The 24,887-nt window shown below is 47.6% G+C and overlaps 1 pseudogene; it reads left to right on the top strand.

Annotated features, from left to right (window-relative positions):
• Nucleotides 1-2,578: 2,578 nt before the first annotated feature.
• On the top strand, nucleotides 2,579-22,558 carry LOC125530608 (putative RNA-dependent RNA polymerase SHL2; annotated as a pseudogene).
• Nucleotides 22,559-24,887: the final 2,329 nt, after the last annotated feature.

Raw genomic sequence — 24,887 nt, 5'->3', positions numbered from 1 at the left:
CTTTCATGAGATGGACAGAAAGGATCAACAAAGGCAGGGAGGAAGATCCAAGTGGCCCGACTAATACAGAAAGCTGACGATGAGGACGATGGACGCAGGCATGGCAGAAGGCACCCACGAGATTCCCGAAGGCCTAAAGCGGACGATGAGGACGATGGTTGCAGGCATGGCAGAACGCACCCCCGAGATTCCCGGAGGCCTAAGAGCTGCAGGAAGTGGGACTTGGTCGCAGATGGATGGGGCGATGTTTCCTTCAAGAAAAGCTCACTGATTGCTCCGAGGCGGCGGGGCGTCTGGGACCAACAGATAGACAACGATGATCTCATCAGAAGGATGAGCGCAAGAATCTATGAAGCTAGGGGAAGAATCTGTGAAGCTAGGGGAAATTCATCACAACAAGACAACGTTCAGGAGTGGCGCAAGAATCTGTGAAGCTAGGGAGCGGCAGGAGATGGCGATCGAGCAGGAGGCACTGACGAAATTCTGCATTCTTCTGATGAGATCATCGTCGTCTACCTGTTGGTCCCAGATGCCCCGCCGCCTCAGAGCAATCAGTGAGCTTTTCTTCAAGGAAACATCGATCCATCGATCTGCGACCAAGTCCCACTTCCTGCGGCTCTTAGGCCTCCGGGAATCTCATGGGTGCCTTCTCACGCGGAGTATCTTTCAACAATCGTGTGTATCTTTCTCACGCGGAGTCCGTTTTGGGTGTTTTTGTGCATTTTGTAAAGCTCACACCGTGTCCTTTCCATCCATTCTTGTTAGATCCGATTCCAACTGTGTTTTCCACCTAGCAAATCAGGTAAGTATGTGTGTGTTAGCTGCCAAAGTTTCAACTGCATGCTCTTGTTGTTTGAGCTCATCCACTGTCATTTTTTCTGATTTCCCCAAAGTGTGTGTTCAGTTCCAAGTCCCTTTTTGATAGTTTGTCACAAAGAAAGAAAGAAAGATAGAAACAAAAGGTAAACTAGATAAAGAAAGATCCATCCAAAGAAAAGAACGTATGTGCAAGAAGCAGAAGAAAAGAGAAATTTGGGACTGTTCTTCACTTATATATTGAAAAATCAATGTTTGTGTTCTGAGATGAAAGGGAAAGACAGACTTGGATTGCTTACCTTGGCAAATGGGGGCACATAACTTCATTTCACGGTTAGGCTGGAATTCGTCCTCATGTATGATTGGTTACCCTCGATGGGCTTATTTTAATCCATGGATGCAATGTAATTTCTTATATCACACTAGTAGAAAAACTACTTTACGTGAGACACGTTAGTCCTGGTTTGTAAATGAACGGGCACTAATGGTACCATTAGTCCCGGTTCGAACGGCTATGCATTAGTACCGGTTTATTTATGACCTATAATACCGGCTGGTGGCTCCTTGGTGCAACTTTTCATCTCCATGTGCCATGCTTGTCTTTTCTTCAAATATGATCATACAAACATGCAAAGACTTAGTAATGTGTGCATCTATAACATGTCTATGCATGCAACTCCTATATTTGGACCTATGACTAAAGCGTGTGCGTGACAAATAAATAGCCAGGTACTATTGTTTCTTCGTACGTATAATCTGACTGACAAAAATATGATGTTACACTCATGTTTGGAATTACTTGTATTTAGGAATGAAATGTCAGAAGAATTAATTAGAGAGACACCATGTTGAACTTTACATGAGACATACAGGAACGCATCGGGATGGAGGAGCTAGCCGTACATGCTGCGATGCAAGGAGACAACAACGCAGGAACCAAACTATTTGGGTTCTGGCTACATGGACCAAGACAAGTAACCGTGATGGGTCCATGTACTTTTTGGTGCGCAGTTGACATAGGGCCAACACATCTTTCAACCAAAGAAAACATCTAGTCGAGCCGTGCAGTATTTGGACACCATATGGTACTGTGATCCGTAAAATATCACACAAGGCTGCTGCCTATTTTAATAAATAGCTAGCCTAAATTAGGTTTCAGGCTTGTCTTTGTTTACAGAAGTTTAGCTTTAACTACTTTTATTTGTATTCGCTCATAGCGGCTAGTGCGACCGTAAGACATCCTACCAGAACCCCATCTTGTGAGATTTATTCCATCTAGTATATTCGCAATTTTAAAATTGGTTGGCTATTGCTCCCTCCATCCGAAAATACTTGTCATCAAAATGGATAGAAAGAGATGTATCTAGAACTAAAATACGTCTAGATACATCCCCTTAATCCATTTTGATGACAAGTATTTCCGGGCGGAGGGAGTATTTTCTTGCACATTCTTCGATTTGCTTGTAGGAAAAATCCTTTGTTGATAGGTTGATCGTGTCGTTGGCTCGGTCGATAATGCCATGGAGTTGGTTCATCGATTGCCATGAATATCAGTCATGTACGGTTCTCCCTGTACGGTTGGTAGCCGGATCGTGAGGGTCAAGTCCCACCCAAAATCGTAGTTATATCTCTCTGTCATCGAAAGATCGGGCCCCAGTCCCACCCAAAATTTGATACTAAGCTTGAGTGTGAGCGATTTTTCTCCACCACGTCCTACTAGTTGATATGGATTATACACTGTATTTTTTCTCTTTCGCTAACAATGGCACCGGATCAACCCACACTTGAGGGCCTCACCACGGATGTGAAAGTCACCAGCAAGCGTCTCGCCCAACTTGAGGGTGCTCAGATTGTGGCCGAAGAGGGGCTCGAGGCCATCGAGGATGCACAGGGTGTTGCCAACACACATCTATAGGACATGTTGTCACATCTGGATGGGTTGCAGACTGCACCCTGCGTCAACAACAACGTTGATCATCGCAACTCCGCGGGTGTCGCCACCATTTCGCGAGCTTGACGTGTGCATGTGGGCCATCCACAACATCCAGCTACTGTCACTGATGCCGCCACCATAAACCAGCACCAACGCATTCCTCCCCATGTCAACGAGGACTATGGGGACAACTACGAGGATTATTTCGGTGACACCGAGGTCGACCAAGCAGTCGACCGCCACAATGACCGTGCTCATCAACAACTCTATTTCAACTGCCAAGGTATGGCACAAGGTCCACCCAGGTATGACGTTTGAGATTACGACCACTCCAATGCTAAACTTAAATTTAATATGCCTGCTTTCAATGGTAAATATAATCCAGATGTTTATCTTGATTGGGAACTTTCAGTTGAACAAAAAATTGCATGTCATGATATTCCTGAGAACCAAAGAGTTAGTGCAGCCACTAGTGAGTTTATGAACTTTGCTTCTATTTGGTGGAGTGAATATTTCCATGTTAATGCAAATAATATACCTACTACTTGGGATGCTTTAAAACAAGCTATGCGACAATGTTATGTTCCTTGATATTATGCTCATGACAAACTAAATGAATTGCAACGTGTAAAATAAGGTAGTAGTTCTGTACAGGATTATTATTACCAAGAATTGCAAATAGGCTTCATGCGATGCGGATTAGTTGAAACCAAAGATGCTATGATGGCTAGATTTTTAGGTGGTTTGAATCATAGTATTCAGGATATATTGGACTATAAGGAGTACAATCCTATTACCTGTTTGTTTCATTTTGCTTGTAAAGCAGAAAGGGAAGTACAGGGACGACACACAAGGGACGAGGTGACATTTCTACAGGTCATCGCTCATCATGGACAACCTCTCCTACTGTTCCATCCACTATTGAGTCAACATCACCTATCTTGAAGAATGGTGCACACCCATCAAGTTCAAAATCAGCTCCACAATCGTCCGAGGCTTCGGAAACAATTTATCTAGCACCCACTGTCGTGGTTCTAAGTCTGACAGTAGTGTAGGAGGGTAAGTATGGAGAGGCAAGATCTTAGCTATGGAGAAGTTGTAAGCACGCATGGTTTACGAGTTCAGGCCCTTCTTAGAGGAAGTAATAGCCCTACGTCTCGGAGCCCGGAGGCGGTCGACTGGATTATGCGTGTATGAATTACAGGGGTGCGAACCCTTGTCTCGGAGGAGGGGGTGGCTTATATAGAGTGCGCCAGGACCCCAGCCAGCCCACGTTACAAAGGGTTCAATGTACATTAAGGCAGGGCGTTACTGATAACGCTAGTAATAAAGTGCTATGATGACCATAAAAGCTACTTAATAACCAACTGTTAGCACGCGGAGTGCCTTTAGGTATCATGACTGTCGAGTGGCTTGGTCTTGGTCGAGTGGTTGCTTCTTCGTCGAGTATCTTCGAGTCTATCGAGTGGAACACCTCCAAGTCGATTGAAAGATGATTTCTTCTGGAGATGTCCTTGGGTAGGTCAGTTTGGACAGGTCATGATCCTACCCTAGGTACATAGCTTCATCATTAGCCCCCGAATGGATCGAGGTTTGAGTGGGAAAGGGATTGAGCACTTCTCCGACTCATTTTTCATGCCGTGAGCATTTCTTGTTTCGGATTAATGAACCTGAGCGATGGCAGCGACTTCCTTTCCAGTCGCCTTGATCCATTCTTAGGTTTTTGTCGAGTGAGTTTCTTTACTTGAAAGGCTCCGAGTGACGGTGTGGAGGAGATCTTTGGTCTGACAAGTTGTTCCGCTGCCCGCAGATTTCATGGGATCCGAATTTTGGGAAGCGCGCGGGACGGGGGAGGCCGCAGTAATCGGATGGGATAGAGCGGAGCCGCCTCGATCCCCCCGCCACTTTTTTCGCCACGTATCGCACGCGCGATTGTTACGGGATTTGACAGAACCGCCCGGGCCTACCAGTCAGCCACTCGGAAGCGGCCTCATATAAGGCATTGGACCGGGGTCTCCCGAACAGTGCGTCCCCATTATCTCTTCTCCTCTGCACGTTCCTCCGCTACGCTCGCTCTCGCCCCCGCGCCACCGTTCCATACGCGTCTCGCTGGCAACGATGGGGAAGGAGAAGACGGCGGCTCTGGAGCGGGCAAAGAAGGCGACGGCGAGGTCGAAGGGGAAGGCGACCAGTCGGGGCGGATCCTCCTCGCGAACCGGCCTACCGAAGGGCTGGATCCAGGGCGACTGGATCCACTCGAAGCTCACCCAAGAAGACCTCGACGACCTAGCCGAAGGAGGGTTGATCCCCTATGACTCGGCGCGGCTTCCGGGGAAGGAATCCGAGCCGCAACCTCAGGAGGGTGAGCGCGTTCTTCTTGTCACCCACGTCGACCGTGGATTTTCCTTGCCTCCTCACCCTTTCTTTCGAGGATTTCTGAACTTCTTTGGGGCACAACTCCACCATTTCACTCCCAACACAATCATTTATCTCGCCGCTTTCATTTCTTTGTGTGAGAATTTCCTGGGTTGTCGGCCTCACTAGGGTCTTTTCAAGCACATTTTCACTTGTCGCTCCCAGACAGTGAAAAAGGCTAATCCGAGTGACGAGAGGACTCAAGTGATTCAGATGTGTGGGGGTCTTGGTATCCAGATGAGAGGGAAAAGTTCCTTTCCGGCCATGATTCTTCCCGACTCAGTTCGCGGATGGCAGTCGACCTGGTTTTACTGTAAAGACCAGTCGACGCCAGGGCAATCGACTAGCCTCCCTCCCTTTACCATGGACCGAGTGAGGAAACCATCCCCTTTGAAGGTGCTCCTGGAGGAGAAAGCGTGGGTGAGGGTGCTGGTTGAGCGAGTGGTCCAGCTTATCCGTGACGGGGTCACCGGTATGGATCTCTTGGAGGTCTTCCTTCAGCGGCGCATCCAGCCTCTTCAATCCCGAGACCATCCGATGTGGATGTATTCGGGTCTTGAAGACTCCACTCGGATTCACCTGGAGGAGGTCGATGACGACACACTCGAGAAGTGGCTGTCGGGCATTACCGGAAACAAGGATAACCCCAGGGGAGCCAGGAGAGTTCCCCCATTCGACCAGTCTCATGCACCAGAGAAGGTCTGATTCTGAGTTCTGCTTGTAATCTGAATTCACTCGCGCAGCTGCCTATACTGCGTTGACTGACTTTGTTCTCCCTGCTTTCTTTCAGGCCATTATTGAAATGTATTCAATGCCCAACGGAAAGCAAGAGCAAGCTCTGGAAGGCGAGGCGAGCGGCGGCGATAGTGGCGAGTGGACTTCCGACGGTGAAGGGGATGGAGGAAGCGACGACTCAAGCGATGGAGAAGAAGTCGAGTCGCCCCCTCGCAGGGAGAGGCGATCCAAGCTTGACCAAGAACGACCGAGCGCCCGTGAAAAGGCAACTTCTCAGGCTGGTCAGTCTTCGAAGCGTCCTCGGATCTCTTCACCAACCCCGACCGAGAAGGCGCCAAAGCACCCCAAAGTTGCAGAGCCGAAGACTCGGAAGGCGTTGCCGAAGATTAAGATTGATATCCCCGTCGCTTCCGCATGAGTGTCTCTCTTTGTATTCACTCGACGCTCCGCGCTGTTTGTTTTTCTTGTTTTAACTGGACGAACTTTGGAACTGTCAGCGCTGCCACTTCCGGGACCTCAGCTTACAGGGACGATGATGAGGTGATGGAGGATGCGGTCACTTCTAATCTGGGTATGATTTCTGCCATATTGTCTTTGTTCGGTCGATTCAACTACAATGTGCATCATTGGGTGATGTGATTTTGGCAATTGAACTTTGCACAGCTCCCAACATTATTGACCTCCCCGATGATGATGAAGAGCCCGAGAGGTCTTTGACGAGGAAGAATAGGCAAGCTCCTGCAAGCGAGGCGCTACAGTCGACGCCGAGGGCGGAACCAGTCATTCAGGACACTGGAGACGCCAATCGGGGTTCTGTTACCTTCGCCGTACCACTGTCGAGTGCCTTGCCTTCTTCGTCGACTGCTCAGGCCCCTATCGACCCACCTTCAGTTTTTGCGACCCATCATGCCCCAGAAGATGAAGTGAATGCTGCCAGGGAAGCTATACGACAGGCGGGCGTCATGATGGAGAAGATGAAGATGGTTCGGGACGCCAGTCAGGCTGCCTACGATGCCAGCTCGGCTCTCCAAAGCAACATTCAGGTTAGTTGGTCGCCGCTTGTTCTGTTAGGATATGATATCTGAAGACTCTTTCCGAAAATCTTTGCATTAGTACACCCACTGGGTGCGTTGATTGAACTTTGAATTAGTGGGGGCACGCTGAGTGCACCCACTGGGTGTAGTCCCCGAGACTACGGTGGACTGTGGGCAGTCGACTGTAGTCTTTGTATTTTGTCGAGTGTAAACCGAATTGATAGTTTGTCTCTTCCACTCGGTCTGGTCAAGTGGGGTCATAACCAGTGGGGGCACACCAAGTGCACCCACTGGGTGTAGTCCCCGAGACCGCGGTCGACTGCTGGCAGTCGACTGTGGTCTGAGTTCTTTCTCTCTTTTTTTTTACTCCCTGCACTCGACTTCGGCGGGCCGGTCGAGTGGGATCAGAACCGGTGGGGGCACGCAAAGTGCACCCACTGGGTGTAGTCCCCGAGGCTATGGTGGACTGCGGGCAGTCAACCGTAGCCTTAGTACTTATTGACTTTGTTGTTTTTCGCTGTAAAAATAACTTCTCCCCTTTGATTTCAGAAATCTTGTGATCTTGGAGCTCGCTTTGCTGACTTGGAGAAACAGCAGATCCAACTGAACCTTGACTTGGAGCTGGCCAAGACAGAGCTGCAAAGGGTCAAGGACGACGCCACTGGTAAGACGAATTTGTCGACTGATCTGTCTTAGGATTGAGTACCCTTCTGCTCTTTCTAAATCAGGCATCATTTCTTTGTAGAAAAACTAAGAGAAGCTCTGGCGAAGAAGGATCAGGATTTGGATGCTGCTCGAAAGGAGGCTAATGACAGAACCGCTCTAGCTGAACAGAAACCGGCTTCGGTCGGCCAGTTGGAAGAAGAGAATACCAAGCTAAAATCTGCTCTGAATGACACCAACAAAGAGTGCTTGCACTGGAAGAAGGAGAATCTCATCCTGGGCGAGAAGATGGAAAGCATTGCTCGCAGGAGGGACGATCTGGAGAGCTATCTGAGGAGCCTTGCCAAGAAGTTGTTCATCAAGCTTGAAGGTGCACATTTTGTTCCGACTGATTTTTTTGTGTCGACTCAGTGTATGAAAATTGACTTATCCTTGGATCGTTAATGCAGAGTTTTGCCAGAACTTCGAGGAGGAGACTGGGCGGATTGAGCCAGGTTTGGACCCAATCAATTCTCCCATAAAAGATGAAACTACCATGAATCTGCTCCGACTGGAATCCCGCATCGACAGTGTCGTGGACTACTTGGCTTGACTGAAGGTCGCCATGTCGTGGATCGACCCGGCACTTTGGCCAGAGACCACGCCCCAGAATGATCTCGAGTCCCTGATGACTCGACTTAACGAAATCCCTGATTGAGTGCAGGAGTGGAAGAAATCTTCTACCCGGTGTGGAGCTGATGTGGCCATGTCTCTGGTTCGCGTCCATTGCAAGGAGGTGCGTCAAGATAATCTAGCAGCAATCAAGGTCGCCAACACCCAGAAGCATGACTTCCGATCTTTTATGGAGACTTTCATCGCTGCAGCCACTCACATCGCCGACGGCGTCGACCTAGACGAGTTCGTCGAGCCTGCTAGTCCTCCTCCCGCGGAGTGAACAAACTTTTATGCCTCACCTTAAATTTGCCTCGGGATGCCGAGTGGTTTTTGTAACCGTTAAACTCTTTCGGGCTGAAAGCCCGAGCACTTCGATCTGTGGTCCGGAACCTTTAGGTTTTATCTGATCTTGGTTTATCGTTAAATATCTTCATGAATCCCCCGTCGAGTGGGAATTGTTCTTCATTCAAGACAACTTTTGTATTTGTGGCGCAGCTCCGAAGGAGAAGGTGGTAGTCGACCTGCACGTTGTTACTGCAGAGCGGGACGGAGCGCACATTGTATTTGTGGCGAAGCTCTCAAGGAGTAGGTGGCAGTCGACCTGCACCTCGTTACTGTAGAGCAGGATGGAGCGCACAATGTATTTGTGGCGAAGCTCCCAAGGAGAAGGTGGCAGTCGACCTGCACCTCGTTGCTGCAGAGCAGGATGGAGCGCACGTTGTATTTGTGGTGAAGCTCCCAAGGAGAAGGTGTTAGTCGACCTGTGCCTCATCGTCCTTGAGGATTCAGATGTGTTTCGTACTTAGGCGAGTACTGGACTGCAGCTAAGCCTCCAAGTGGGAGGCTGGCTCACCACTCGGTAGGATTTTCAGATACTTAGGCGAGTACTGGACTGCAGCTAAGCCCCCGAGTGGGAGGATTGCTCTCCACTCGGTAGGATTTTTTTCAAACTTAGGCGAGTGCCAGACTGTAGCTAAGTCTCCAAGTGAGAGAACTTAGGCGAGTACTGGACTGCAGCTAAGCCCCCGAGTGGGAGGATTGCTCTCCACTCGATAGGATTTTTTCAAACTTAGGCGAGTGTCGGACTGCAGCTAAGTCTCCAAGTGAGAGAACTTAGGCGAGTACTGGGCTGCAGCTAAGCCCCCGAGTGGGAGGATTGCTCTCCACTCGGTAGGATTTTTTAAATACTTAGGCGAGTGCCGGACTGTAGCTAAGTCTCCAAGTGGGAGAACTTAGGCGAGTACTGGACTGCAGCTAAGCCCCCGAGTGGGAGGATTGCTCTCCACTCGGTAGGATTTTTTCAAACTTAGGCGAGTGCCAGACTGCAGCTAAGTCTCCAAGTGAGAGAACTTAGGCGAGTACTGTACTACAGCTAAGCCCCCGAGTGGGAGGATTGCTCTCCACTCGGTAGGATTTTTTCAAACTTAGGCGAGTGCCGGACTGCAGCTAAGTCTCCAAGTGAGAGAACTTAGGCGAGTACTGGACTGCAGCTAAGCCCCCGAGTGGGAGGATTGCTCTCCACTCGGTAGGATTTTTTAAATACTTAGGCGAGTGCCGGACTGCAGCTAAGTCTCCAAGTGGGAGAACTTAGGCGAGTACTGGACTGCAGCTAAGCCCCCGAGTGGGAGGATTGGTCTCCACTCGGTAGGATTTTTTCAAACTTAGGCGAGTGCTGGACTGCAGCTAAGTCTCCAAGTGAGAGAACTTAGGCGAGTACTGGACTGCAGCTAAGCCCCCGAGTGGGAGGATTGCTCTCCACTCGGTAGGATTTTTTCAAACTTAGGCGAGTGCCGGACTGCAGCTAAGTCTCCAAGTGAGAGAACTTAGGCGAGTACTGGACTGCAACTAAGCCCCCGAGTGGGAGGATTGCTCTCCACCCGGTTGGATTTTTTAAATACTTAGGCGAAACGGATTCGCAGCTAAGCCCCTGAGTGGGAGGCTGGCTCGCCACTCGGTAGGATTTTTTAAATACTTAGGCGAAACGGATTCGCAGCTAAGCCCCTGAGTGGGAGGCTGGCTCGCCACTCGGCAGGAAATTATTTTTACAAACTTAGGCGAAGCGGATTCGCAGCTAAGCCACCCACTGGGGGATTTCTCACGCAAACAAAAACAATAATAATCACTGGGAAAATTATAACACTCTTGTCTTTGATGAATAAACTACAGGAGTTTTTTCTTATTACATCTCATCCGAGTGAGAATTTAAGTATAAAAGGGGCGGAGGAGCTCCGCATTCCAGGCTCGCGGCTCATCAATCTGGTGATCGACATGGTAGAGGTGGTATGCTCCATTGTGGAGGACTCTGGTGACTATGAAGGGGCCTTCCCAAGTAGGAGCGAGTTTGTGTGGTTTCTGCTGATCCACTCGGAGGACTAAGTCTCCTTCTTGGAAGGCTCGACTCTTCACGTTTCTGGCATGGAATCGACGCAAGTCTTGCTGATAGATGGTCGATCGGATCATGGCCATTTCTCTTTCTTCTTCTAGGAGGTCGACTGCGTCCTGCCGGGCTTGTTCTGCTTCATCTTCAGAGTAGAGCTCGACTCGGGGAGCGTTGTGAAGCAGATCACTCGGCAAGACTGCCTCGGCTCCGTAGACCAGAAAGAATGGGGTTCTTCCGGTCGATCGGTTCGGGGTTGTCCTCAATCCCCAAAGGACTGATGGAAGCTTGTCGACCCATGCACCTACTGCGTTCTTGAGATCGCGCATCAATCGGGGTTTCAGTCCTTTGAGAATTAGGCCGTTTGCCCTTTCTGCTTGCCCATTCGACGAGGGGTGAGCGACTGAAGCATAGTCGACCCGAGTGCCCTGAGAGGCGCAAAAGGCCCTGAATTTGTCGGAATCGAAGTTTGACCCATTGTCAGTGATGATGCTGTGGGAACTCCATATCTGAATATCAACTCTCTGATTGAACTGATAGCAGTGCAAGCATCAAGATTCTTGGTAGGCTTGGCTTCAATCCGTTTGGTGAACTTGTCGACTGCTACTAGTACATGAGTGAAGCAGCTCCTGCCCGTTCTCAATGGTCCAACCATGTCCAGCCCCCAAACAGCGAAGGGCCAGACGAGTGGAATGGTTTTCAGGGCTGACGCGGGCTTGTGCGACATATTGGAGTAATACTGACATCCTTCACATTTGTCGACTATCTCCTTTGCCATTTCATTGGCTCTTGGCCAGTAGAATCCTGCTCGGTATACTTTAGCCACAATGGTCCGAGAGGACGCATGATGACCACAGGTCCCCGAGTGGATATCATCAAGGATCATCTGACCTTTTTCTGGTGTAATACACTTCTGGCTGACTCCAGTCGCGCTTTCTCTATATAACTGTCCCTTTATGACTGTAAAGGCCTTGGATCGACAGACGATCTGTCGAGCCTCTTCTTCGTCCTCTGGGATTTCTTTCCTTAGGATGTACGCGATGTACGGTACTGTCCAGATGGGAGTGATGACCAAGACTTCCATGATCAGGTCGACCACAGCTGGAATTTCAACTTCAGTCGGATTCGTGGCACTTTTTGGCTGCGGGGCCTCTTCAGTGAAGGGATCCTCGTGAGCTGATGGTGTGTGGATGTGTTCCAAAAACACATTGCTGGGAATGGCTTCTCTTTTGGAGCCTATTTTTGCCAGATCATCAGCTGCTTGATTTTTCAGTCGGGGTATGTGATGAAGCTCTAACCCCTCGAATTCTTCTCCAGCTTTCTCACTGCATTGCAATAACCAGTCATGGCTGGACTTCTGACGTCCCATTCCTTCATCACCTGATTAACCACCAAATCTGAGTCGCCATAGACCATGAGGCGACGGACGCCGAGTGAAATGGCCATGCGCAACCCATATAAAAGTGCTTCATATTCTGCCTCGTTATTGGAGGAATCAAAGTGGATTTGAAGAACATATCTGAGTTTATCTCCTCTGGGGGAGACCAACACCACTCCGGCACCGGAACCATTCAGCATCTTGGAACCGTCGAAGAACATGGTCCAATGCTCTGAGAGAACCTGAGTCGGCAGTTGCTGTTCAATCCACTCAGCGATGAAATCTGTGATTGCCTGGGACTTGATAGCTTTCTTTGCCTCAAACTTGATATCTAGAGGAAGGAGTTCAATCGCCCATTTTGCCACTCGACCGGTTGCATCCCTGTTATGTAGGATCTCTGACAATGGAGCATCGCTGACGACTGTAATGGAATGATTAGAGAAGTAGTGAGCAACTTTCTTTGTGGTCATATAAATCCCATATGCAAGCTTCTGATAATGAGGATATCTTTGCTTCGATGGGGTCAAGACTTCAGAAATATAATATACTGGGCACTGAACTTTGAAGGTTTTTCCTTCTTCTTCCCGCTCGACCGTAAGTACCGTACTGACGACTTGTCCTGTGGCTGCAATGTAAAGCAGCAAAGGCTCCTTGCTGATTGGGGCAGCAAGCATCGGCTGGGTGGAGAGCAGAGCTTTGAGCTCTGCAAACGCTGCATCAGCTTCAGGAGTCCACTCGAACTTGTCGGACTTCTTCATCAATCGGCAAAGAGGCAATGCCTTTTCACCGAGATGAGATATGAATCGACTTAGGGCGGCCAAGCAACCAGTAAGCTTATGGACGTCGTGCACTCGCACAGGACTTTTCATTCGGAGTATAGTACCGACTTTTTCTGGATTGGCGTCGATTCCCCGTTCGGAAACGAGAAAACCGAGTAATTTTCCGCCAGGAACTCCGAATGTGCACTTTGATGGATTAAGCTTGATATCATACCTCCTGAGGTTGGCAAAGGTTTCAGCAAGGTCAGTCAGCAGGTCGGAACCCTTCCATGACTTGACCACCATATCATCCATGTACGCCTCCACATTCCGACTGATTTGAGTGAGCAAACACTTATGAATCATCCTCATGAATGTGGCTCCGGCATTCTTGAGGCCGAACGGCATGGTAACATAACAGAAGCACCCGAATGGAGTGATGAAGGCTGTTTTGATCTCGTCAGGTCCATACAGACGGATCTGATGGTACCCGGAATAGGCGTCTAAAAAAGACAGTCGCTCACATCCTGTAGTCGAGTCGACTATCTAATCGATGCGGGGGAGAGGAAAATGATCTTTCGGGCAAGCCCGATTGATATGTTTAAAGTCAATGCACATGCGAAGTGACTTGTCCTTCTTGGGGACCATAACAACGTTGGCGAGCCACTCGGAGTGGTAGATTTCTCGGATGAACTCCGCTGCTAAGAGCCGAGCCACCTCCTCGCCAATGGCCTTTCTCTTCTGGACGGCGGACCGTCGGAGATGTTCCTTGATAGGTTTTACTTTTGAGTCGACTCTTAGACGGTGCTCAGCCAGCTCCCTGGGAACACCCGGCATGTCAGAAGGCTTCCATGCGAAAATGTCCCAGTTCTCACAGAGGAACTGGATGAGCGCTTCTTCCTATTTGGAGTCGAGTGTTGTCGAGATATGAGTTGGAGCAGCGCTGGGGTCGGTCGGGTGGATGTGAGCTGTCTTCGTATCACCAGTCGACTGGAAAGTTGATTCTGTAGCGGGCTTCTTGGCTCGCAACAAATCACTCGGGTCTGCAGTCTTCTGGTATTCCTGCAACTCCACCACTGCCATCTGAGCATCGGCGATCTTCGAACCTTTCTGAAAACATTCTTCCGCTTTCTTCCGATTGCCCGTAATAGTGATCACACCTTTGGGGCCAGGCATCTTCAATTTGAGATACACATAAGATGGTCGGGCCATGAAGCGTGCATAAGCTGGCCTGCCCAAAATAGCGTGGTAGGCACTCTGGAAGTCTACAACTTCAAATGTCAACTTTTCTTTGCGGTAATTCTTGAAATCACCGAAAACCACATCAAGAGCAATCTGGCCGAGTGATTCAGCCTTCTTCCCAGGAATGACTCCATGGAAACTCATATTGCTGGCACTGAGTCTGGACATCGGAATGCCCATCCCTTTCAACGTCTCGGTATATAATATGTTCAAACCACTGCCACCATCCATCAAGACTTTGGTCAGTCGAGTGCCTTCAACAACTGGGTCGACCACCAAAGCTTGCCTCCCAGGGGTGGCGATGTGCGTTGGGTGATCGGACCGGTCGAATGTTATGGCAGTCTGAGACCACTTCAGATAACTGGGTGTCGCCGGAGCGACCATATTCACCTCTCGGTTGATAACTTTCAGTCGACTTTTGCTTTCAACATCAGCAAAAATCATCAGAATGGAATTGACCTGTGGGTATCCGTCGTCACTATCTTCCTTGTCCTCAACTTTGTCCGACTCCTTTTCCTTATCTTTGGGCTGCTTGCCCTGGAACTACTGGATCAAGAGTCGACACTGTCGAGTGGTATGTTTCGGGCAAATGAAATTACCCTCTTCATCTTTCTTGGTGTGGACGAGACATGGCAAATCCAACACATCATTTCCGTCCTAGTCTTTAACTTTCTTGGGGTTCCAAGGTCCTTTAGGTTTCCCTTTAAACTTTCCTTGGGTTACGGCTAAGGCTTCCCCAGGAGCAGCTGGCTCGGCTTTCCGCTTCTGTTTCCAATTGGTATTTCCTCTGGTTTCTTGGGCGACTGATTTGAGCTTGCCACTCCTGAGTCGATCCTCATCTTCACCATTACCGTACTTGGTGGCAATCTCCATCATCCGGTTCAGAGACATATCTCCGGTCCGACCGAATTTCAGATTCAGTTCTCTGTACTTGACGCCTTCTTTGAAGGCACAGACTGCTTGGTGGTCAGGCACATTCTCTACCGTGTGATGCAACGTGATCCATCTCTGGATGTAATCCCTCAAGGTTTCATTCGGCTTCTGCATGCAAGACCGCAGTTCCGTCAGCCCTGCCGGCCGCTTGCATGTTCCTTCAAATGTGGTGACAAACACTCGGGCGAGATCTTCCCAAGTGTAAATGCTGCTGGGTGCTAACTGGTTCAGCCATGCTCTGGCCGAGCCCTCCAACATGAGAGGCAGGTGCTTCATGGCCACTTCATCATTGCCGCCGCCAATCTGGATGGCCACTTGGTAGTCTTCAAGCCAAGTATCGGGCTTGGACTCGCTAGTGAACTTGCTGACTCCAGTCGCCAACCTGAAGTTGGGAGGAATCACAGCGGCCCTGATGGCTCTACTAAAGCACTCTGGCCCCGAAACATGTGCTCTGCTGCTGGCAGGAGCATCTCTGTCGTGACCTTCCCGGTGAGCTCTGTTTCTGTCGACCAAACCTTGAACGAGAATGGATCTCGCATGAAAGCCTGGCTCCCTGGAGTCGACTGGAATCCTTCGCCCAACACTACGAGGGCGCCTGTCATCCTGTTGTCGAGGCGCATACGACCCGCTCCTCGGGGAAGGGGTGGGCACTCGACGTCGATCATCATGATCGAATCGGTGATCATATTGCTCACGGTTCCCATACTGATTACGCCGGTCCCCACGTCCCTCACGCCTCGGGGGCGATCTTGGGCTATGAGCCGACTGGACTGTGTCCGCGGCAACGGATCTACTGTGAATCCTATTCTGCGACTGAGAAACAGCGGAATTCTGGTCTCCTGCTGCCCGGAGTAACACTCTGATCTGCAGCAAACCTCTGCCAGCCTCCGACTGGGAAGGCTGAATCGACTCTGCTATACGGGCTGCAGCAGCTAAATTCTGAATCGGAGTTCGATATACCTGCGGGGGAGGGATGAGCTGACGTCGACTGGATTCGGGAACCCATTGTCGTGCACGCTCGTCGAGTGCTCGCTGGAGGTTCTCCAGTCGAGTGCGCTCGGCCAAGTTTGCCAGGCGCACGTCCTCCAAGGCACGAGCCTCGGGGGTTTCTCCAACGATAGGAGTGTGCAGTGCATCCATGTTCCGGCGGCAAAGTTCTTCTCTCTGCAGCGATGTGAGAGGCTTGGGAAGATATTCCTCATGGGGACGCGACGGGTTGCCTCCACCCGCGCCTACGTCGGTGCGGGGAAAACCGGGAGGACTGGGCGGTCCATCGACCATCAAAACCTCCACCGCCAGATCGCTGCTGTCGCACTCGGATGCGGTCACTGCGGAGCCAGTCGAACAGGCCGTAGAGGGATTCGTCGGGCTCGATCGCCGCGACTTGAGGGGTGGCCGACTGGCGTGCCACCGCGTGTCTCACCCACCGCTGAAGTCTCGACCGACCGGAGCGCTTGCGCCGGTGGGAAACAGGGAGGGAGGACAACACAGGAGCCGACCGGTAGGGGGTCGACGGTTGCCGCAGGAGAACGCCGCGGACGCATGCGCTAAAGTGCGTTGCCCCGCGGACAGGGAGTGCGTCCACGTCGAGCGGAGCCTCCTGAAGCCAAGCGGAGTCGTCGGCGATGAACATGAGCGCGCCGAGACGGATCTCACGGCCCTCCACCAAAACTCCGCCGAAAACCATGATGATTCGGCTCGGAAAAGATCGCAACTCCTCCAACAAAACGCTAAATCACCTGCCCCAAGGTGGGCGCCAACTGTCGTGGTTCTAAGTCTGACAGTAGTGTAGGGGGGTAAGTATGGAGATGCAAGATCTTAGCTATGGAGAAGTTGTAAGCACGCAAGGTTTACGAGTTCAGGCCCTTCTCGGAGGAAGTAATAGCCCTACGTCTCGGAGCCCGGAGGCGGTAGACTGGATTATGCGTGTATGAATTACAGGGGTGCGAACCCTTGTCTCGGAGGAGGGGGTGGCTTATATAGAGTGCGCCAGGACCCCAGCCAGCCCACGTTACAAAGGGTTCAATGTACATTAAGGCAGGGCGTTACTGATAACGCTAGTAATAAAGTGCTATGATGACCATAAAAGCTACTTAATAACCGACCGTTAGTATGCGGAGTGCCTTTAGGTCTCCTGACTGTCGAGTGGCTTGGTCTTGGTCGAGTGGTTGCTTCTTGGTCGAGTATCTTCGAGTCTGTCGAGTGGAACACCTCCAAGTCGATTGAAAGATGATTTCTTCTGGAGATGTCCTTGGGTAGGTCAGTTTGGACAGGTCCATGACCCTACCCTAGGTACATAGCTTCATCACCCACCACTTTGTTTGGACGCACAAGGGACATGAAGTGTCATATATGCAAAGGTGGCGGGCACTTGATGAAGGATTGTCCAAATAAATGTACATTTATTTTGCGGGAAGATGGTGAGTACTCCTCTGCTAGTGATTTGGATGAAGAGACACATGTTATGCTTGTGCCACTAATAATGCAAGTGACACTAAGGAGCATGACACCGAGGAGATACATATTAATGCTGAGATGGCAGATCAGTACCCGGGCCTTGTAACCATGCGAGTACTTAGTGTCCAGGTGGGGGCATGCTGAGATGCCTCAACACCATAATCTGTTTCAAACTAAGTTTATTGTCAAAGGGCATTCTATTCCCGTGATCATTGATGGTGGAAGCCGCAATAATTTGGTGAGCATAGAGATGGCCGAGAAACTTTGCCTCACCACTACTTGACACCCCATCCATATTACATCCAATGGTTCAACGATTGTGGTAGGTTGAAGGTAACACATCGTGTTAGAATACATTTTACACTTGGTTCATATCATGATTACATTGACTGTGATGTCATACCTATGCAAGCTTGTTCTCTATTATTAGGACGACCTTGGCAATATGATAATAGTGTTACTCATCATGGTAGAATAAACCTCTATACTCTCGAGTTTGAAAGAAAAACCATTAACTTCCTTCCCATGACCCCCAATGAAATAATAAATGATGAGAAAGCTAAATCAACGGATCGTCCTACGCACATTATGCTTGCTATCAATTCTGAATTTTTTTTGTTGAGTGTCCCAACTTGTGATCCGGGTATACAGTCTGCCCAAATAGTTCGTTTGCATCCATACTATTCTTATATAAACTCTGTGAGTGCCATACTAGAATCGGTTATGCCACCACATGAGAGGATTTATCATGATATTTATTGTGGTGTTACACTTTTGCCTGCTCCTCATGAGTTAACGCCTTTAAAAGTGAATATACATGTTGCACCTATCTTTGTTTTACCCTGTGATGAGTTTCAGGTACACAAAAGTCGAGGATGACTTTGTTTTCAAGGAAGGGAGGATGATGTGTGCATCTCTAACATGGTTGTGCATGCAACTCCAGTTCTCATCACTTAGGCAGTATAAAATTCTCATCACCACAAATGTCAGATTCAACTAAGAGTGAATTCACCTTTTGTTCTACTAGTTTTGCACATTCTCTTCTAATTGGTCAATTTTGTTTTCATTACGCCTGTCGTGTGCGGCAACATTGTTAGTGAAATATGATGGCGAAAGACTATGGATGTCCTCATCATTTACATAGGAACGAGGCAAGACATATCCTTAGGATGGCAAGTGTCATCCTATCAAATTCACGTACTACTCCTCGGGCTGCCGACCTATCGTCTCTCATGGGACAGACAGTCGGGCGCATTACAATTGCTAGAAGGTTGGACTATTGGGCAGCGTCGTATCTGGACAAGAGACTTTTTGTGCCTTGGTGTGTACTCCAAGTCAAGATAGAAGATTCAGCATGTTTATCCTCTTGTTGCAACCGACATATGTAACCCTACTACCCCTGGTGCCTATATAAATCAGAGGGTTTTAGTCCGTAGAGGCTAGAACAATAACCATCATCCTACTAGCCTAGGGTTTAGTTCATTCGATCTCGTGGTAGATCAACTATGTAATCCTCATATACATAAGCAATATAATCAAGCATGACGTAGGGTTTTACCTCTTAGAGAGGGCTCGAACCTGGGTAAACATCGTGTCACTTGTCCCTTGTTCCCTATTGATCCAAGGTCCACGACTTAGGACCCCCTACCCGAGATACACCAGTTTTGACACCGGCAGTAGGTCTTCAATATGTTGTTGAATCTCCTTGATTTCCTCCAGGTTTGTGTGATATGGTGAAAGGTTTGGCAAAGGGGCTCCTGGGACCAAATCAATTTGGTTTTCAATGCCTCTTTATGGTGGCAACCCTATCGGTACCTCCTTGGGGAACGCGTCTTCATACCCCTTCAAAATTTCAACAATAACACTTGGGGTAGTAGAGGCTAATATGTTAGTAGAAAGAAAGTTGTCCTTGTATAAAAATACAAAGAACGGTGAAGTGAGTTCTCTTAATTCCCTCATGTCCCTTTTCCTAGCCATCGTCACTAGTCCATGTATGTCCCATGTGTTGGTCAATTTAATTTGTGGGGTTTTATTTGGCTTTGGATTCTCTCGCTCACTATGTTGACGGATGTCACTCAAGTGTTTCTTGCTCACCCTCTCTTTATTTTTCAAACCATCCATTAAACCGTCAGATCATTACATTACTGTCCTCCTTGAATGTCCCGGATGCTATCTTTTGGCAAATGCAGAAAGACATGCTGTCTAATCTCAACAATATTTTGACAGATACTGATGTTGCTTTTGACGTTGTATCCACCTCTTGTGCTGATGAAGGAAACACCACAACACTGATGTTGAGTGCTGGCATTTTACCTGGAACTGAGCCGCACCTGAAAGCATTGTTGTTGGCTATAAGGTCCACACAACTACTGGGTTTGTTGGAAAAATCAAGGATTTTTGTCCCCAAGGCAAGGTGGTTGATGGGTTGCCTTGATGAACTTGGGATCCTTGAGCAAGGACAGTGCTTTATTCGGGCCTCATCTCCAGTACTCAATAATTCTCTGGTGAAGCATGGACCAAGATTTTCCTCAGCAAACAGCAATGCAGAGACCATCGTAGGTACTGTTGTAATGGCAAAGAATCCATGCCTTCACCCAAGGGACGTCCGGATCCTTGAAGCCATTGATGTACCTGCTTTGCATCACCTTGTTGATTGCTTGGTCTTTCCCAAGAATGGTGAGAGGCCACATGCCAATGAGGCATCTCGGAGTGATCTTGATGGGGATCTATACTTTGTGACATGGGATGAAAAACTTATCCCACCGGGCAAAAAAAGCTGGAACCCTATGGGCTACTCCCCGGCCGAAGCAAAACTGCTGTCGCGCCAAGTAACCCAATCTGTAAGTTCAACTATTCTTGGCATTTAGGCATTTGTTCCCTGAAAGTTCAGTGTATGAATATGTTCTGTTGAATATTTGTTCAGTGTTTCGATGTCCTCCCACTAATAATTTCTGCTTGACATGTTAGTGCTCTTACCGAAACAATCCTTTCCATAGCTAAATAAGGAACTTGAACATAAGCAGTCATGGAAACTATATCATAGTTTTGACCCTGGATCAGGGATTCTGTTTCCTCCTACTAATTTCGTGCCTGTTAATTGGTATGAGAAACCCTAAACTTACAGGGATTCTGTTTCCTCCTACTAATTCCATGTGTTAATTGGTATGGGAACCCTAAACTTCACTTCTTGGACCACTGGATTATATTACCTGCAATTTGAGCCACCTCTATTTGGTTATATTGTCCGCAATTTGATTAACAGATGACAATACACAATAGCTTTAACTAAATTTGTTTAGGGACCACCGAGTAAGCTACCATCACTTCGTATATATCAGCTTTTGTCGACCGACTATCTCTTGTACAGTACTTACAATGGACCATTGTATGAAAATTTTAGAATGCTTTTTAATCATTCTCTTATCTTAATATGAATCATGCAATACCCCGTATGCTCCCTCCATTCCTAAATATTTGTCTTTTTAGAGATTTCAAATAGACTACTACATACGGATGTATATAGACATATTTTAGAGTGTAGATTCACTCATTTTGCTTCGTATGTAGTCACTTGTTAAAATTTTTAGAAAGACAAATATTTAGGAATGGAGGGAGTAGTTTCTGTAGTTAATGTGCTTTGCACAGAATACATGAAATCTGCAGAAACTGCATCCATGCCATTTGCCCAAGTGATATATGTTCTACATTTTTATTTGACAATCCAAGTCCACAGTGCTATTATTAGTCAGAGTTACTTGTTGTTTTGTAGGAATGCTAGTGGTAACACCAACAAGTAGCACTGGGTCACTTTGTACTTCATTTCTATCCCATTTCCTTTGCTTCAGTTAAATTAGTTTTTGGTCAAGTGAACCAAATGATTCAGAACAAGTAAAACCTGCATCCTTGGTGTTTTTGTGTGTATACGGTAGGTTCTAATGGCGTGACAAATTCTGAAGGTAATAGTCAGGAAGCCTAATGTGCACAGCTGGAGTTCAATACAATTTGATTTGATGCTTGGAGAACAGTAGCTGTAGAGTACAACTAATCATAGACTTGACTTACCAGCTGTTGTAGATCGATACCCCTTTTGTTTCATTTGATGTAAGGTTACCCTGGTTCCAACAAAAATTGAATTCAAGAATTCCTGATCATTACTCATCATATATGAGGCATACACACTTTTCAGTTCATCATCAACTAGCTTCGTCCTTGAGTTGTGATATATATTACTTTTTTGCAATACAGTTTTACTACTAATAAGGTCTCTTTGCTGTAACAACAGGATATCGTTGATTTCTTTTTGAAGAACATGGCAAATGAGAAACTGGATCCGATAAGCAATGCTCATGTTGTTCATGCCGATATGAGCGAGTATGGAGCAATGGACGAGAAGTGCATTCAGTTGGCAGAACTAGCATCGAAGACGGGCAATAACGTGTCGACGCCGCCGGCCCTTCGACCAAAACTGTAACCCGACATCATGGGAAAGGATGATGCCATTTCCTACAAATCAGAGAAGATCCTCGGAAGGCTCTATCGGTCGATCCAAGAAGCCTCCAGCAGCGATCTGGTCCCAGAAGAAACCTGCACGCTGAACGACCTGCCTTACGACACGGACATGGAGGTCCCCGGCGCGGCGGATTTCATGTCGAGTGCGTGGCAGTGCAAGTGCTCGTATGAGGCGCAGCTGGACGCGCTGCTCAAGCAGTACGGCGTGCCCACGGAGGCGGAGCTCGTGACGGGGCACATATAGTCGCTCCCCAAGTACAACAGCAGGAAGCAGGGGGGCATAAAGGAGAGGCTGAAGAAAACGCCTACTCCGCCCTGCGCAAGGAGTTCTGGGCCATCTTCGAGAGCGTCAGGGCGCTGGGCCAGGCCGAGGCCATTGTCTTAGACGACGACGAGAGGAACCGGGTGTACGAAATGAAGGCCTCGGCATGGTACCGGGTGACCTACCACCCCAAATGGGTCCAGCAGTCGAGGGAGATACTGCTAGAGCTCCACCGCGAGGAGGAGGACGCGCCGGCGAGGCTTAGCTTCATGTGGATCCCAGTCGAGCACCTGGCCCGGATCAAGTTACGGTGCCGTGGGGGAGGGAAGGCGGTCCGCCGCAGGCCCGTCGAGAGGCTTGCTGCCTACTCCTACATGTCTGGGAGCCTGTGATGATGCTCTTTGTGTGGCCCCTGCAGTACGTACCACTCTGCTCTTTGGCATGCCTTACGTTGTTATCTCTATTTTTATAAAAAAACCAAGTTGTAATAATGGTGTATCTTTTATCTTGCAATATAGACCGAGCAATCTATATCTGATGGATAGAAAGCAAATTACGGTAATTTTGCAAAAAATATATCCCCATCTCTCTCCACATTTATAGATAAAACCTTCCCTCATCCATCATTACCTCACACAACCTCATTGTTGAGCAATTAAAAAAGAAAGCCTCTGAAACAATCTGGCATGGTGACCGCTGCCGGCGTCGTCCATCCCCATGCATCCGCTCAGTCTGACCACCAATCACCACCACGCCCCACTCCTCCTCACCTTATCTCTCCTCTTTCTCGAGATACCATTAATTTTTACACATAGAATTACTCCCGCGTGGGTCAATCCCAACATGTGTTTTGTAAAAATAAATGCATCTTGATGTTGGTGGGTTAAACTCTCGCTGAAAATGTCCCTATAATATGGCCGTCGTACTACCATCCCTAGTCTCGATCCACCTGATCATGTTGTTTTGGGGTCGGATCCAACAACTCGAACGATCCCTTCCTCCGAAGATTCCGGGCAAGAGGTGGTCGTCAGCTCAGGTACCGAAGTACTCCTGCAGCAGTGGTATCTGAATGTATCAACCCTTTTTAACCAATAAAAAAATGGTACCTTCTCCAAATGCGTAATGTATAAAAATATCAAATATATTACAAAATTGTCCTTCGCTGGTTGGTTTTTGAAACCAAACAAGAGAGGTGATAGTTTAACTTATCTGGGGATGTAAGTGCACCTTGACGCTAGAAGCACATCAAGCTAGCTACCCCGCAAAAAAGAAAAAAAAGAAACGCATCAAGCTACCATCACTTCGTATATATCAACTTAAAGCACATCAAGCTACCAACACTTCGTATATATCAACTTTTGTCGACCGACTATCTCTTGTACTTACAATGGACCATTGTATGAAATTTTTAGAATGCTTTTTAATCATTCTCTTATCTTAATATGAATCATGAAGTACCCCGTATGCTGTATTTTTTTTACTATAATATAGTTTCTGTAGTGACTGATCTTTGTTCCTTTTGCAAGTGACCAAACTCACCGCCTTTAAGACTGATATTTGTTCCTTTCGAACCCATGTTTATATTATACTAGAACAATGCCCGTGCGTTGCAATGGGATATAAATATTCTAAGTATGATAGTTTGTGATTTACCTGTCAATAATAATGCGGCTGTGTAAATAAATGTTCATCAAATTCTCACCATGAATTACATTATATTTTGATTAGAAGTATGGTAAGTAAATTAAACTGGAATTGGTTCAGAAGGTAAGTAAATTAAGGTGATTGATTATCATACACATGGAAAGTTGGACGAAGGGGTGGTAGGAAGAAAGGTGAAATGAGAACCTTACGTTCTTTTTTAAGTAAAGTAGTGATAATTTGTCCATGGTAAAATGTGATGACCAAACACACCGCCTTGAGACTTATCACGTTTTTCGTAAATAAATGGACAAGTGACCATCATCGACTAAACACAACCGCCTTGAGACTTTCTCATAGATTGTCTTCTCACCACTATCTGCCTTCTCCAGGCCGACGATCCTTTTTAGAATAGAAAACTTCAGGATAAACCGGCCAAGGAGGTCCGGGCCAAGAACAAGGCTAAGAAGCCTGCCAAGAAGAAGACAGACGCAATCAACCAGCTAAATCAGCATAGAGACACAATTATGCCTAGTGAGTTCATAGAATTCTTAAAAGACTAAAGGCGGATTGTTGTACTTCGAATTGTGCTATCTTTACCTAATAATAAGGTAAATTGGGTTTCTTTCATCCGTCATGGCATTTTTCAGAAAAGTCCTTCTATTTCAGAGAATTCAATTCGCAGTCCTGTTTTAGTTAAAACGAATCGTTATTTTCATATTTTAAACAAAAGTCCCTGTCTTTTCTCGAAATCAATCCGCCATCCAGATTTAAGTCACACCTAAACTGTTATTTTACATTTTTCGAAAACCTCCCCTGATGTTTTAGGTAATTCATCCGCGGATCATATTTAAGTCAAACAAATGCTTTTTAAAATCATCCATATCTTTTAAACCGTAACTCCGATTTGAACATGTTATATATGAAATTTGATTAAAAAATATGTAGAATATGAATATGAGAAATTTTACCTGTTAAGTATTTTTAAATATTATTTTGGAATATTTTGAGTCAAACCAAATGATTTTCTAAATTATTTGTATCTTTTAAACCGTAACTTCGATTTTAACATATTATATA

This window comes from Triticum urartu, chromosome 4A (assembly GCF_056163025.1).
Source record: "Triticum urartu cultivar PI428250 chromosome 4A, HENAU_Tu73, whole genome shotgun sequence".
In the NCBI taxonomy this organism is placed as follows: domain Eukaryota; kingdom Viridiplantae; phylum Streptophyta; class Magnoliopsida; order Poales; family Poaceae; genus Triticum; species Triticum urartu.
The sequence above is the reverse complement of the archived record's forward strand: the minus strand, read 5'-3'. Positions and strand labels throughout refer to the sequence as shown.